The sequence below is a fragment of the Schistocerca serialis genome, chromosome 2 (assembly GCF_023864345.2).
Source record: "Schistocerca serialis cubense isolate TAMUIC-IGC-003099 chromosome 2, iqSchSeri2.2, whole genome shotgun sequence".
Lineage (NCBI taxonomy): Eukaryota > Metazoa > Arthropoda > Insecta > Orthoptera > Acrididae > Schistocerca > Schistocerca serialis.
This window is the reverse complement of record NC_064639.1, coordinates 364,459,687-364,477,099: the sequence shown is the minus strand read 5'-3', so window position 1 is coordinate 364,477,099 and position 17,413 is coordinate 364,459,687. Positions and strand designations below refer to the sequence as shown.

The following is a 17,413-nucleotide window of genomic DNA, read 5'->3' as shown; positions in this document are numbered from 1 at the left end:
CCCCCCCCCTATCCCCACCCTGCCCTACCCTCCAGCAGGCTGGACGGCTTCCAGGGGAGGAGATGTTGAGGTCGATAGCCGACCGGGAACTGGGTCGGCCATGAATCACCGGAGCCAGCAGCCCAGCCAGCCACCCTAGTACAGTATGGAGACGTCGCGTCTCCTCTGCAGTGCCGCCGTACCCCGTTCCATGACTCGATGGCTTGTCACAGGACGTGGGTTCGAAAGCCAAGTTGGATCGTGCCAACTGCTCTGTAATTCCTACTGAGTATCAGCAGTTCTCTCTTAATAACGCTGCACCCGGATGCAATATCCTCAAAACTGGTCGAACATACACAATTTACTACTGTTTTTGTGTCTCAAGTTTGTGTTGTTGTTGTATAGTTTGAATACTTGCGCAGAAATCAATGTGGGATTGTGCCTTCTGTAGATTAAACGTGCTGTTGGTTGTTTTGCTACTTACTTCTGTCGAGGCCGAAATAATGTTGCTGCTATCTTAAGTTGCCAATACAATCAGAGTGCAACAGTACTCCCCCCTTCGCGTCCCAATCTAGAAATTGCAGTGTATGTATCCAGCCCATTAGAAAAAATTGGATTATGATTTAAAACTTCAGGAAAAATACACAAGTTCGTACATAGATTCAGAAAACTTCTGACTCGTCTCATATTGTCACCCTTTTTTGCTTGTTTACTAAATACTTATCAGTAATATTACAACTCCAAGAAATAATAGAGTAACAAGTTAATTCTCATCAGGTTTGAATAACAACATGTGCCTATTTGAATAATAATATGTGCTTACACACACAATTTTCCACGCTAAATGCCTACGTTTCACCATTTCGTTCTGATGGGCATTTACGGCAGAGACAACGAATCTTCCAATTTTCATCAATCTTACAAAATTTCAGGACTATGGACTTAGCATTATTCTTCTTCTAGCTTTTTTTTCTGTCGAGTAATTCTGCTTCTTTCGCTTGTTAGCACCACCACGAAGCCTTAACACAACGTGTAAAATAGATTCTTTCTGGATGTTATAACCATTCAATGTTCGGCCATATTCCAGCCGCTTGCCAAATGATGATCTAAGGGCTTTCCTTTTTATCTTGGATTTTGGATTTAACGTTTTCGATTGTATACGAAGCTTCTACCTCTAGGATAATAGTCTTTATCCGTTGTAGTCTTCAGAAATATCTGGATTTTCGAGTCTTTATCCAAAAGTTACTAATAAAACATAAAATGACTCTACTGATTTGATTGAGAGTTTCATGCATCCCTTTTTTATTTCCAATTACTTACGAAAAAAAGAACTTTTTCCTTTCTCAGGATGAAGTATGCTGGAATGAAGAAAAATGTAGGTATTGACAGCGGGATTAAAAAATGGTTCAAATGGCTCTGAGCACTATGGGACTTAACTGCTGTGGTCATCAGTCCCCTAGAACTTAGAACTAGTTAAACCTAACTAACCTAAGGACATCACAAACATCCATGCCCGAGGCAGGATTCGAACCTGCGACCATAGCGGTCTTGCGGTTCCAGACTGCAGCGCCTTTAACCGCACGGCACAGCGGAATTCGATCCAGAGCCATCGCACTTATGAAACTCAGTTCTTAGTCATTCGGCTGCGGACTACTTGAATACAGACGACCACACAAAGTACAAAAGCATGTCAAAGCTTTTCAAAGCCAATTTTATCGAAAACAGTTGAGAGTTATGTCTTCCTGTTCACGTATGTTGAAGTTCTGGTCGTGCCCTATACAGGAATCAAATCGGTGATGGAAAGTTCGTATGGTGCCTTTGTAAGCACTGTAATACCCATATCGATACGATATATGTCAGTTGATGGACGTAGAGCTTCATGTGACACTTACATGTACAAGAAATCTCTTTTAAGAATTTGGCAGAGGGTGCACAGAACCAGTTTTAGATTTTTTTCTCTGGCGTTACACTCTCAGACAGCAGGATTGTAAATGAACATCTAATATCTGTAGAAGGTATGGTTTCTCTTACTTTACCACGACTGTCATTTCTCCCTACGTGGATGAGCGTGGCATTCGGAGACACAAGATGATGATCGAAACTTCGTGGACATGTCTCGCCGAAATGAAAGGAGTGTTTTTTATTTTACTGACTGCCACTCCCGACTTACTAACTTCCATGACTCTCCCCATTTCATGATAGTACAAAACGAAATGTACTCCTCTGATCTTTCTCGATATCCTCCGTCAACGTGATCAGGTAATAAGGATCCCATACCGCCCAGATAGACGGCGGACAAGCGCAGCGTAGCCAGTTTCTCTAGTAAATTTGCTGCTCTATCCGTGCGCTCTGCTAATAAAACGCCGTCCTTGGTTCGCGAATGCTAAAAAAGCAGTCGCACGTCTTTCGAGAAGTTCCGGAAGAGGCCCAGCATGCTAATTTCTCCCGTCATCCGTGCGCCTGCACCAGCTCAACGGGCCCACTTGTTACGCGGCCAGTGGCGACGAGGAAAAAAAAAAAGACGACGCAGGCCCCTGGCGGTAAATCTCCGCCAAACTCTCGCCAGCGACCGTGGTTTGCGAGCCGGAGGACGGAGAGGGGGTTGTATTTACAGCACCACACGTCTCCACGACTTTTTGCACCGTCGCTGACTGACTATTACAGCACCGTAACTCGCTGCCCTCTCGAAGCCAGCGGGCCCGCCAGAGTGTAGTCTGCAGGCGACTTTGTGGATGCTCACTTTGTGTCGAGCATTAACAGTGACGGTCTCCGAAGCGCCTGGTACAGACAACGCCCAACCAATGGCGTCATAAACACTCACGTTCCTGACACAATATGATTTACACTGAAGCGGCAAAGGAAATGGTATAGGCACGAGTATTCAAATACAGAGAGGTGTAAACAGGCAGAATACGGCGCTGCGGTCAGCAATTCCTATATAAGACAACAACGCGTCTGGTGCAGTTGTTAGATCGGTTGTAGTTGCTACAATGGCAGATTATCAAGATTTAAGAGAATTTGAACGTGGTGTCATAGTTAGCGCACGAGCGCACATACAAGGTAGAGATGAAGTGGGGATTTTCCCGCACGACCATTTCACGAGTGTACCGTGAATATCAGGAAGCCGGTAAAACATAAATTCTCCGACATAGCTGCGGCCGGAGAAAGATCCTGAAAGAATGGGACCAACGACGACTAAGGAGAATCGTTCAACGTGAGAGAAGTGCAACCCTTCCGCAAATTGCTGCAGATTTCGATGATGGGCTATCAACAAGTGTCACATTGTGAATAATTCAACGAAACATCATCGATATGGGCTTTCGGAGCCGAAGGCCCATTCGTGTACCCTTGATGACTACACGATACAAAGCTTTACGCCTCACCTGGGCCCGTCGACACCGACATCGGTCTGTTGATGACTGGAAACATGTTGCCAGCTCAGACGAGTCTCTTTTCCAATTATACCGAGTGCATAGACGTGTACTGGTATGGAGACAACCTCATGAATCCATGGACCGTGCATGTCAGTAGGGGACTGTTCAGGCTGGTGGAGGCTCTGTAACGGCATGGGGCGTATGCAGTTGGAGTGATATGGGACCCCTGGCGCGTCTAGATACGACTCTAATACGTGACACGTACGTAACCATCCTGTCTGATCACCTGCATCCATTCATGTCCATTGTGCATTCAGAATGACTTGGGCAATTCCAGCAGGACAATGCGACACCCCACATGTCCGAAATTGCCACAGAGTGGTCCAGGAAACTCTTCTGAGTTTCAATTTCCTCTGGCCACCAAACTCCCCAGACATGAATATTATTGAGCGTATCTGGGATGTCTTGCTACCTACTGTTCAGATGAGCTCCACCCCCTCGTACTCTTACGGATTTATGGACAGCCTTGCAGGATTCATCCTGTCATTTCCCTTCACCACTACTTCAGACATTAGTTGAGTCCATGCCACGTCGTGTTGCGGCACTTCTGGGTGCTCGCCGGATCCCTACACGATATTAGGCAGGTGTACCAGTTTCTTTGAATCTTCGGCGTATATCGGGATCACGAGTTCAGACCGAGGGCAAAATAGTGTTCAGGTTTTTCTCATGACTGAGGAATGACTACTTCTGGCATTTTATAGACTGCTGTCGTAAATCGGTATAGATCAAACTTATTTCAATGAAATGCTCCAGAAAACCGGAAACATGTAACACAATGTGAGTGCCACGCATTTCCTCATATAGGGGTCTCAACATTTAAGCACTTATCCTAGGTCATCAAGAGATAACTGGATGTTATAGTACTAAACTGCCTCAAGCTATGAGGACATAAAAACGAGACGGATCACCTTAGTAAGGAAGTACTTATAGTGGTTGATTAGTTAGTGGTCTTTACACAAAAACATCGTCCCCTAGACCAGTTTTAAAAATACTAAAGCGGTCCCAATAATCTTCTTTGTAGTAAATTTTGTCTATAGTAGTAACCTCCGAAATATCAAAGGAGCAAGCTGGAAACATGCTGAGAAAGTACAAATCATCTTCACTATAGTAAATTTACAGTTCAGTTGTAAGATCCGAAACATCAAGCACGCAAGCCGATAAGCAGCTTTATTATTCTTACAACAGATATACTTTAAAACTTTTTTTTCTTTTTTTGCTTTCAATTTGCTACTTAACGATTGAAGAAACAGCAAAAATGCATTCCAACTATTTCGTAGCCAGTTAATTCAAGGATACGCACTGCACTGTCACAAATGAGACTGCACAAGCCTTTTCGTCCATAATCCTGGAAACAGGTTGTAAATTTCTTGTAGTGGCGGCATATAAGTGGTCGCCAAACTGTACTTTCTGAAAAATTTAGAAAAGCCAATTCACCCTGACATATTTGCAAAGTTAATGTAAATTTCAGCTTATCTGGATCGGTAGTTCCTGCGGTGTTGAGGAACCCACATACCGAAATCACGTCAATTCTGTATACACAATTTCTTGTGGTGTTAAAAATTAGAACAAAGATTACTCCAAGAAAGAAATAACAGGTTACTAAGAAACCAGCAACCTATTCCTCGTAACGTAACAAATTGAGTGACTCATGTAGCTTCTAACGCCCGAGCTAAGCATTATGCGTCACATTTAACAAAGATTATGTCGTGTTCAAGATCGTCGACAGAGTTCTGGTTCGAAGCACGCAAAAATATTGAATATTCTTAAGATTTAGTAAGCAAAATGCTTTCAGCTAAACTAATAACGATCACGTTTCCCGAATGGCGAAAATTCCAGAACGTCGTTCCGAAATGCATTTTCGTAAACCGTCGCATATCGTCTTAATTTGCAGTCGCAAATAAAACTAAAATGAAGAAATTTTACAGGTCTTCCGTAATACGCTCATTACAGGTATTTCGCTGTATAGTGAACAGACTGCAAGTTCAAAAAATTGTTCAAGTGGCTCTGAGCACTATGGGACTTAACTTCTGAGGTCATCAGTGCCCTAGAACTTAGAACTACTTAAACCTAACTAACCTAAGGACATCACACACATCCATGCCCGAGGCAGGATTCGAACGTGCGACCATAGCGGTCGCGCGGTTCCAGACTGTAGCGCCCAGAACCGCTCGGCCACTCCGGCCGGCAGACTGCAAGTTCCAGGGACTCGAACGAAATGTAACATTACGAATATGTTCCGTGTGTGATTTTCCAATTACGTTTGCTGCCTCCAGTACATACTTTTAAACAGAATACAGTATAGACAAATAAACTGAATGTAAATAAGGCTTCCGATATGAAGGTTCTTTAATGGCTTAACCGCGTGTATGTACACTGAATTAATAGTTTCGACAGGAGTAAGCTACCATCTTCAAATCCACAGAGTACAGGTTGTGAAATACCAGTTTTTTTCGTATTAGTCCTTTATGATGGTACGAAAACAAACGTGCTGTTTATCACACAGCATGATTTCATAGCCTGTACTATATGGATATGAAGATGGTAGCTTAGTCCAGTCGAAACTAGTGTATATACACGCGATCAAGGCAATAAAAAAACTTCACATCAGAAGCTTTATTTTCGTTGAATTAATTGATCGCACACCAGCCGACATTGTCAGGTACTGACAAATACAGTAATACACTGACATCTAACGAAGTATCTGTGCCACACAATAGGAATCAAAGACGAACTTGGCAATACAAAAGGAGAATTTCACGTCCATAGCCCCAGCTATTGGTAAAGCGGTGCATTTAGAAGTGGCTTCAGGGAGTGTAAAATAGAAGAGGCGGATATGGCGACGGGAAGGCGCGAGAAAGGCAAATGTTGACAGTTTGTGTTGGCGGTGCGTGCCGCGTCCTACAGAGGCTCGCAAACGAGCTGAAACGTCGCTGCTTGCGCCGTCAGAAGGCGAGAGACACGCAGCTGTGTTGTGGTGGCAGTCACGACGCCCTCCACTGGCTTACGACGCGCCCCTTACCCAACTGGCCAGCTCTGACTTAATACTACCGGTATGACCAGCACAGTGGTATCACGTTTTAAAAGTGTATCGAACACCATGCTGCTTCTTATAAAAATCTCTCTGAATGTACTGGTACGGAAAACACGGCTCCAAACGCTTGTCGTCGATTGGTAGTGGACTACGAATTATCAGAAAGCGCGCAACCCACGAATGTTATTCAATCTGTATATTGAGCAAGCAGTAAATGAAAGAAAAGAAAAATTCGGACTAGCTATTACAAACCATGGAGAAGAAATAAAAACTTTGAGGTTCGCCGATGTCGTCGTAATTCTGTCAGAGACAGCAAAGGACTTGGAAGAGCAGTTGAACCGAATGGACAGAGTCTTGAAAGGAGGATATAAGATAAACATCAACAAAAGCAAAACGAGGATAATGGAATGTAGTCGAATTAAGTCGGGTGATGCTGAGGGAATTAGATTAGGAAATGAGACACTTAAAGTAGTAAAGGAGTTTTGCTATTTGGGGAGCAAAATAACTGATGATTGTCGAAGTAGAGAGGATATAAAATGTAGACTGGCAATGGCAAGGAAAGCGTTTCTGAAGGAGAGAAATTTGTTAACATCGAGTATAGATTTAAGTGTCAGGAAGTCGTTTCTGAAAGTATTTGTATGGAGTGTAGCCATGTATGGAATTGAAACATGGACGATAAATAGTTTGGACAAGAAGAGAATAGAAGCTTTCGAAATGTGGTGCTCCAGAAGAATGCTGAAGATTAGATGGGTAGATCACATAACTAATGAGGAGGTATTGAATAGAATTGGGGAGAAGAGGAGTTTGTGGCACAACTTGACAAGAAGAAGGGACCGGTTGGTAGGACATGTTCTAAGGCATCAGGGGATCACAAATTTAGCATTGTAGGGCAGCGTGGAGGGTAAAAATCGTAGAGGGAGACCAAGAGATGAATACACGAAGCAGATTCAGAAGGATGTAGGTTGCAGTAGGTACTGGGAGATGAAAAAGCTTGCACAGGATAGAGTAGCATGGAGAGCTGCATCAAACCAGTCTCAGGACTGAAGACCGCAACAACAACAACATTCTTCATGAGCAGCCGAAAGACAATGACACTACTCCTTTAATCCCAATAGTACGCTTGTGAAGGCACGAACTATCATCATCGTGGTAATACAGGCACTGTGAAATCCTACGCTTTTTACCACTGCACACACAGTGATGCCTAAATGATGAAACGATAGTACTTTGCACGCAATTCAAAGACAAGGAGAAGCTATTGCCGCTGTCGTGTAAACAAAAAGCAAAACACTTCCAAATTTTTAAAATATATGAAATGGCTTGTTCGACGAAACAGAGGACTCATACTGACTCGTGAATGATTCTGACAACAAAGCCTGACAGCTCTTGGCGTATTTTGCCGCTTCGAAAGACCACTGTGTCCGGAAAAAGTGGCGTTTCCAACAACAATATTCGTCTGCTGCTGTTAGCTGTCAAAAATATCAGCGGCGCGTAAAGAGTTTTGTGTGTGTGTGTGTGTGTGTGTGTGTGTGTGTGTGTGTGTGTGTGTGTTTTACCTTTTCGCTGACAGCGCCCATAACGAATCTATCCACCTGTTCGCGGAATTAAATAAATATCAGCTCTCAATGGCGCGTGGGCGAATCGATGGCTCTGTGTGACACGATATTGTTATTAACGCCTCGTGTTGCCCTTTGTTTTTAATTCATTGTGTGATATGCAGTTTTAATGAGACCGGAGAGCGACAGGAATACCGTTTTAAACGCTCGCGCAAGTAATCACTCACTGTCTGCTGCCGTGGACGACGCAAATGGAACAGCGAACAGTTCGCTCGCTCACTGCAGCAGGAAACACCGCGGGACGCGAACCGGTTCTTCTAAGTCGACCTCAACTCAATGACAAAACAAAGAATTAGAAACTGACATTAATAATATCCCACTCGAGACATTAGGGCAGCCGCACTGCACTCGCCTTACTAGTAAATTCTCTGTTTGCTTGCTGTGAAAAGCGAAATTATTACTGCTGGCAACTCGCGGGCACTTCGCACGTACATATATAGCCTGCAAAAATGCTGTGGAAATCTTGGTGGGAGGTACTTTCTACCATTCAACTTGTGAATTGAGATCGAGGGAAAGTAGCTGACAATATGTCCCCATACGCTAATTAACATAGCTTGCTCATAAACGCTCGTTCTGCGAGATACTGTACATGACTGATCTCGAATATAGGTATTCCAAAATAGCTGAACAACTATTTTACATGCAGCGTGGGCCGGCCGGTGTGGCCGTGCGGTTCTAGGCGCTTCAGTCTGGAATCGCATGACCGCTACGGTCGCAGGTTCGAATCCTGCCTCGGGCATTGATGTGTGTGATGTCCTTAGGTTAGTTAGGTTTAAGTAGTTCTAAGTTCTAGGGGACTGGTGACCACAGATGTTAAGTCCCACGAACAACCAAGTTACTCGTAGCTATCCGAGAACGTCTCACGGTCTAAACTGAAGCTTGTCACAGTCGTCTCTACATTCGTTACAGATTCTATGGAGACCCTCACATTACCGGTATACTACGGGACCAGAACTTCCGAGAAAATGCTTGTAGTGAGAATTTGGGATTCTCCACATCCTCAGTGTTGGTGCTGAATTGGGGCTCTCCTTCGCATATATTCCGAAAAGATTAGGAGGCTTCCACCTCTTGCTCGAAACACCTTTGCCTGCTTCATGAGATCCCTGAGCAATACCCGTAATACCATCACACTGCCTGGTGTAACATTTCTGCCTCTTGGAGCTGTAGCTTTAGTCCCAGATTCCACAATCAGCTGGACGAAGCTTACGCATGATGCCATAAGGTGGAGTGAGGTACGAAGGACAGATGCTACATCCAGCTACGCCTATCATGGGAAATTGCGCCAACTGAACCGGGTCGTGTTCTGATTGCCTGTTGTATTAAAAGATGGTTGCATTACCCTCTGGCCCGCGCTTTGAAACTCTTATTTTAAATCAATTATTGCTAAGTTAACACCCAGGTTTTAACACTGCGCTGACATTGCACCATCAAAACGTTTTACTATCACCTTTCGCGATACTTTTGAGTAACTAGAAAGAGCCGAATCACTTTGCGTGTAATCAGCTCCGCGACGAGCGAACGACTATCGAAGTAAATTTAACTCTATCTTGAGCTCAGAAGCCTGGGGCAGTGGCTGGTCGATGAAATGTATAATAATACTGTTACAGCAGCCCTTATTTTGATATTATCTTATTAGGCAACCAGTTTCGACTTCCCAATCACGTCTTCTTCACGTCTACACAATAAAGTGAAAAACAGCAGATAAACACATAATAGGATGTCACGCACAGTATTACATAAACGATACAAATGATACATAAAAATAAAAGAAACTAGTAATGAAGTACAATATTCAGTTTTTTATGGAAGATATACTATGAACGTACAACATGATACACACAAAGCAAGAACATCTGTTCCCTCTAAGAAATAATTATAAAATAGTAGTGTCAGTGCAATGCAAACATCAGTCCTTTATATTCATTTTCTACAAATATGTGGGGTGTAATTGACAAGGATCTTCTTCTAATATTTATACGTAGAATGAACATGAAAAATAGCGCAAGATATATAACGGGAAATTGCAAGAACCGATATAAGTGTTAGAAGTAACGACACAAGTTAACTGTGCTGCAAAAATAACCATGACAGCTGATAACCTAAAATGTAGTAAAACAAAGCAGCCACTACTACATAATATGAATAATTCCATCGATTACGCATTGGTGGTAGAAACCTCCAGAATAGAATCAGAACAAGGAAGTGTAAACATGTGAACCAACTACGAGAAGAATCTCAGGTCGTATGTGAGTCGAAATCTTGTAAGATGTACGTGAATCCATAGAAAAGAAGTACCCTTTGAATTCAATACCACACACTAGCCTAAAAGCATTGAATTACGTTACTTGTAACACGTTTATTGGTTCTTGCAATTTTACGTTAGATATCTGGCGCTATTTTCTTGCTCGTTCTACGTGAATATACATCACTTATACCCCACATATTTCTAGACATTACAGTAACACTATTGTTTTACAGTTGTTTCTGTGAGGGAACCGATGTTCTTGTTTTATGTATGCACAACATGTATGTTCACAGTATATCTCTCATGACAAGCTGAATATTGTACTCGATTACTGGTTTCTTTTACTTATATATATTACTACGTATCACTTGTTTGGTTTATCAAAAACTGTGCCGCGCGGGGTAGCCACATGGTCTCATGCGCCTTGTCCGGTTCGCGCGGCTCCCTCCGTCGAAGGTTCGAGTCCTCCCTCTGGCATGGATGTGTGTGTTGTCCGCAGCGTAAGTTAGTTTAAGTTAAAGTACTGTGTAAGCCTAGGGACCGATGGCCTCAGCAGTTTGGTCCCATAGGAACTCCCCACAAATTTATGCAATACTGTGTGTGACGTTCTATTGTGAGTTCATTTGCTGCTTTGTAACTTTATTGTATAGACCTGAAGATGACGTGATTGGAACGTCAAAACCGGTTGCCTAACAAAATAGTATCAAAATAACGGCCATTGGTACAGTATTATTACATTTCGACTACCGTAGTAGTTGGGCCAAGTAATTTAGTTGTTAGTGGAAGCGCCGGCCGAAGTGGCCGTGCGCTTAAAGGCGCTGCAGTCTGGAACCGCAAGACCGCTACGGTCGCAGGTTCGAATCCTGCCTCGGGCATGGATGTTTGTGATGTCCTTAGGTTAGTTAGGTTTAACTAGTTCTAAGTTCTAGGGGACTAATGACCTCAGCAGTTGAGTCCCATAGTGCTCAGAGCCATTTGAACCATTTTTGTTAGTGGAAGCCGGTGAGGTCGAACAGTTAGGTTGTATAGATTGCAGTGCGTGTCTAAGACTGCGAATGTGGATTAGTGCAGTGTGCAAGTTAGTTTGGCAAAGTGTAATTTGGTTCGTGAAATGTTAATATTTGCTACTCAGTTTTAAAATGAGAAAAGTATTTTGGCCAGTAAGAATGAAGAGCAACCGCTTGTGATTCTTGTAGGCGTACGCATAATTACACATCAGCTCACAGTTCGCGATTTTTTTTCTGAAGAAGTGGGCATAATTAAAAAAAAATTTCTACAAACTTCGAAACTTATTAGTGCAGTAAGAGAGAGCCTAGGCCTGTTTCGTTGCGGTTGAAGCCTCACAGCAAAAGCAGCTAATTCTTACGTGCTACCTCTGTGCTGGGATGACGACATCTCTTCAAGACGCCAGAAACTCTGTCCGCAGCTCGCGGTCGTGCGGAAGCGTTCTCGCTTCCCACGCCCCGGTTCCCGGGTTCGATTCCCGGCGGGGTCAGGGATTTTCTCTGCCTCGTGATAACTGGGTGTTGTGTGATGTCCTTAGGTTAGTTAGGTTTAAGTAGTTCTAAGTTCTAGGGGACTGATGACCATAGATGTTAAGTCCCATAGTGCTCAGAGCCATTTGAACCAGAAACTCTACCTTTTGCTCTGGCGCGCCTAGACACAGCTCCCTGCGCTGCTACTCCAACACAAATGGAGACAGTAGCGAGCCAGTGGTAACACAGAGAATGGAATCACACTGGCAGTGACGCCTTACTATAATTGCCATATTCGGTCATGACTGACTGATTTTTAGGATAGCCTTACCGGACTGGTAGCTAACAAATGTGGTTTCGCCCTGGTGAATCCGATCTCTTCCTTTAATGCAATCACATACGATCCCAAAAACGGAAGAAGTACTCAAAACGTCGATCATACAGGAGTTAACCCCATTACCGCTGAGTGCGCCGTAACAGTGCGCACATCCGCGTGCGGATTGGACACTCAAGGCAGCGGTGGCCGCCGTGCTGGGCCCGATATATGGCGGCGAGCGCCGCAGCGAGTCGTTACCATCGCTTTCTGTATTTATTCTGAACAATAAGCTCTTAAAATGAATTGTTGAAGTTCCTAAAACCGTATAACGTTACAGAGAACCACATTTCAGAAAGATGTGTGTGACACGACCCACAGTACAACGTCACACTGTTTACAGCACTAAAGCGATTTATCCGTTTCTCTTGCTAAAAATGATGACTCGCCTCACAGATCCGTGTTCTTTTACTGACTATTCAACAGTGCTTAGAAAGTGCCTTTATGGAATTTGCACTGGATTGTCCACGTCTCTTCGTCAACCTACTGATGCTTCCCTTTCTCGGTGGTATGTGTCTAATACCTCACGAATGAGGCTGAAATTCGGTGACAGACGTACTCTTTACGGCACGAACTTTCTAAATAACTTGGGTGTTTAGTATGCACATGTCTAAGAAAAAGAAGCTATTTTTTTACCATTTCAGTGTTTTGCGAACACATCCGCTGAGCTAAGTAGCGTATCGTATTTGTCCACTGCACCCATAGACTTGTTGTAATCCAACACAAATTTTGGTTTCACTTTTTCGGTACTAGTTTGGCGGTCCATTTTCACAACCGATTTCCTTGCAGCTGTATAGCACATCATCAACATACATAAGACTCTTTTGTCACGCCACTTTAAGGCCATCACAGCGTCTATTTAGCTGAATTCCAGCTCACCATTTTGCAGTTTGGCTTCAAATTTTGGCGTACCTTTACCATTCATGCCGAACTGTACCTACACTGCTTTTGTTGTTCTTCCATGCAGGTAGTTGAAGAGAGATGGACCTGTGTACCACATGTCTACATGCAGTGTGTATTTCATAGTAGGAAGACCTCGAAACGTCTATATCCGACGTTAGCACTTCTGATATTCTCGGGTCCCGTCACATATATTACGTCGTTACCACTGGAGGTACGAAAAATCGTAGTTGTACATTTGTTCTCATTAAAACTGATTTCACTTCATGTAACTTCTAAAAACTAGTTATCTAGCCGAAGAGTTCAAGCAACATGCCACTAAAGCTGTAAAAAAACAATTGGATTTTTCTCCACGCTTATGTGCGTTATCTCACATTTAATCACCAAGCACCAAGATTATTTATTTTTCTAATTTTTTCTCAATTTTACTAGAATTACCCACGATGATACTTTTCCATACACAACTAATATTGTCGTACTGCTGACACAGTTTGCAAGGACAGAGAGCAACCTTCGTGTCAGAGGATGGGGGCTGGGACGCACACACTTATTACTTTTCTTCCTGATGAATAGCCGCAATCCAGGACGACATAATGGCCTCTACGGATCCAAAATTGCTCCAGGAAGTCACATATTTGCAAAGATAAAAGCTCGTATGTTCGTCATTCAACGACAGTATGGTGCAGTGTCTAGCGCCTTTCAGAAATCAAGGAGTACCAAATAAGCCTGTCTATCTCGTGCAAAAGTCCTTTAAATTGATGTCGCAGCTGTAGTGCCGAGGCTATTCCTTTAACGAACGCGTTCTGTAACGACACTACATATTCTCGACCGTATTTCACGAGCAGGCAGTCTTCCGCACGAAACTGATGACACAACGGCGGAGCAAAAACGCCCGTCAGGTCTGTGAAGCGACGAAAAGTATCGTTGCGTCCTTATATGCCCTATGAGTAACGGGCAAGTTTTTGTCTCGCGGCAGACAGGCAGCGAACAGAGCCAAGCGCTAACAGAATTTATTGGCCGAAAGTCCCCTATTTCAAAAGACTACACGCTGTAGCCAAATAATATCGCCCATTACGGGGGCCCTGACAGAGACCATTCATCCGCTAGCACATTACGGGCCCGTAGTCTGGCGCAGCCGAACTCATTAATTACTAAGTTAACTGTGGTCGCAGCGACGAATGCGGAGGTCAGTGAACTCCCTGAGCGAAGGCTGTCACCAATTCCTGCACTCGTACCTGTCTGTTGACATCTCGGCACCGTGGACTGCCTACTTTCGGAGATGATGAAGCCCTCTCTAGAATTTGTCCTCACTCATACGAGTACGTACAGTTTATCTTACCGCACCCAGATTTTCGAATGTTCATTGTCCCGCTTCAAGTGACTTTTTATCTACATCACTCTTTCTTCTGAAGAAACGATATTTTTCTTCTTCTTTGTTGTGTGTACAGTATCTTTAACGTATTTTTTTCTTCTGGGTGCGAAAATTGGGTGATGTACAGAATCCGTGGGATGAAACACTGATGGACAGAAGCATGCAGGCAGCGACAAGAAGGAGACAGAACTTGTTGCAAGGGTTTAGGACATTTCGGCGCTGAAGTGAAAGCATTTCCTTTCTCAGACGAATAACATCAGTGTGAACATATATAGGACACAAATAAACTTCCGTAAGTTCTATTCAGGTTTTAATTGCATCTATACGTATTGGGGGTATTGGGTAGGGGGAGGGGGGGGGGGGGGGTTAGCTCGATCTTCGGAGTTTACAGGCTTCAACCGGGGCTTTCACTGCGATGATTTTTGGCTCACTGCGAATTTCCTGTACATTCTTTCATCTGTAGCACACACATATCGTTACAACAAAGAGATTCCACTACATGACGCGTTGTGCCAGAAGCAAACTACACGAATTTTATATTTTCTTCTGTTACAACTTGTTTTTACCATACAGTCATTTTCAAGTGGAAAACTTTGTGCTTCATCGCATATCAAAAAAATTTTACTTCTTTGCCAGAGGACGTTAAATCTGTCTCTTTCTTTCTTTGCAGCTGTTCATCCCACATTGTTTTCCTCAAACCTGTCACTGTGAAGCTATTGCCTCATACCTTGACAAATAATCCCCTTCCGTTAAAGAGAGTCATGGATTATTTCGTTCGCCACTTGTTCTGTACGCTGTGGCGCAATGGTTTATTTATTTATTTATTGTTCCGTGGGACCAAATTGAGGAGAAGTCTCCATGGTCATGGAACGAGTCAATACATGAAATTATAACACGATATTAGAAACAGATAAAATGAAATATAAAAAAACATATTCAGGTGACAAGTCGTAAGTTTAAATGAAGAAAATCAACAATGTAACACTGGAATTTGCTTAATTTTTTAGCTCTTCCAGGAGCTCCTCGACAGAATAGAAGGAGTGAGCCATGAGGAAACTCTTCAGTTTAGACTTAAAAGAGTTTGGGCTACTGCTAAGATTTTTGAGTTCTTGTGGTAGCTTATTGAAAATGGATGCAGCAGAATACTGCACTCCTTTCTGTAGAAGAGTCAAGGAAGTGCAGTCTACATGCAGATCTGATTTCTGGCTAGTATTAACTGAGTGAAAGCTGCTAACTCTTGGGAATAGGCTAATATTGCTAACAACAAACGACATTAAAGAAAATATATACTGTGAGGGCAACACCTGTTCCACTATCAGAATTCATGTTCTCCACTGTCTCCGTAAATACACCGGGTTCCCCATTAAAAGCAAGAGTTATTTCCTTCCATATCGTTGTTCATCTTAATATTCTGCCTCTAACAATATGTAGGCGGTATGTCAAAAATCTTAACCTTCTTTTGTTATTTACTGCGAGGAATGTTTTTTATTTTCCATTTCTTTTGACAATTCAAAACATTTCCATACTTCCACCAACTTTTATTGAATTATGATGCAGAGAGACAGCCAGCATTGCGAATAAAATAATGTTGATCAGTAGGTAGCAGGTTTCGGGTTAACACTCGTTTTCGAAGCAAACAAGGCTTGCAAAGTTCGGACGTACATTTAATTTAGCAAGCCTTGTTTGGTTACAATATGGATATCAACCCGAAACCAATCACCTACTCAATAAACATGTATTTTATTCGCAACACTGACTGTCTCTTTGCACGAAAAAATTTCATTTCAAAATGCTTCCAGTTTGTTAATTTGCATTAACGTTTAATTCCAACGCAATTTCGTGGGACGTAGCTGCTGAAAATTGCTCATGCTGTAAGAAGTCAGAAGTGAACACTACGTAAGAAAATGTTAGTCGAACAATTAACCCTGGGAAAAACAATTGCCTCTAACCGAGCGAGGTGGCGCATTGGTAGCACACTGGACTCTCATTCGGAAGTACGACGATTCAAACCTGCGTCCACCCATCCTGATTTACGTTTTCCGTCATTTCCCTAAATCGCTTCAGGCAAATGTCGGGATGGTTCCTCTGAAAGGTCAGGCCGACTTCCTTCCCACCCAATTCTTCCCTAGTCCGTTGGGAGCGATGACCTCGCTGTGTGGACCCCCACCACCCACAAAAAAAAAAACAGCCAATTGTCACTTACTGTTCAGAATCTTGCAAATTGAGGCCAGTCGATGTAATCACAGTTGCTATTGGTTTTGTATTCATACGTAACTAATCTTCCGTTTGAATTTGCTCGGTTAAGATGTATCGAAACTACGGGGGCACCCATAACGTAACACATTAAGTGTACAGTGGTATTTGACATACGTCTACTGATGGTCACATCTTACGTGAATCAGACCACGGGTACGTGTTCGGTGGCTTATCGCTGACAGCGGGTAGCGTGATGACGCTACTCATAATACAAGAGACTCTCACTGAAAATATTCCGGCAGTAACACGATACCAGTCGGTCAGCAGTCAGCTGGAAGGAACATGAGTCAGCGCGACGTATCGGCGCATTCCTGCGACTCGGCTGTCCGGTTCATTGGCTGTTGCTTCCGTTTATTTACATAGTCGACGCTACGTCTAGCTTCATGAACCGCCATGCTAAAACGATACCGGTAGACTAAAATTTATGCTCCAAGTTCTCATTTTGCCAATATTCGAAAGCCGTTCTACGATGCCATTCTTAGGGTCTCAGAGGGAAAAAAGAGGGGGGGGGGGGGGAAATCGAATGTGGATATGGATATCTAAACGCAACAGCTGATATCTAAACGGAACATATTGCGTTATAATTCCAGTATTGAAAATAGGCTCGTTGCTTCAATATGTCAATCTTCTCGACATTTTCCGCGATGTTTTTAGGATATCATAGTAATGTTGTTGAGAGGGACTGTAAATATTAAGCACATTAGACCAGTTCATCGATTCAACACAGACTCA

The 17,413-nt window shown here is 43.1% G+C and overlaps 1 protein-coding gene across 1 annotated transcript in view; it reads right to left on the bottom strand.

Annotated features, from left to right (window-relative positions):
• Nucleotides 1–17,413, bottom strand: part of LOC126455987 (rap1 GTPase-activating protein 1-like) — an 891,623-nt gene that overhangs the window by 75,472 nt on the left and 798,738 nt on the right. The gene's annotated exons all lie outside the window — the stretch shown is intronic.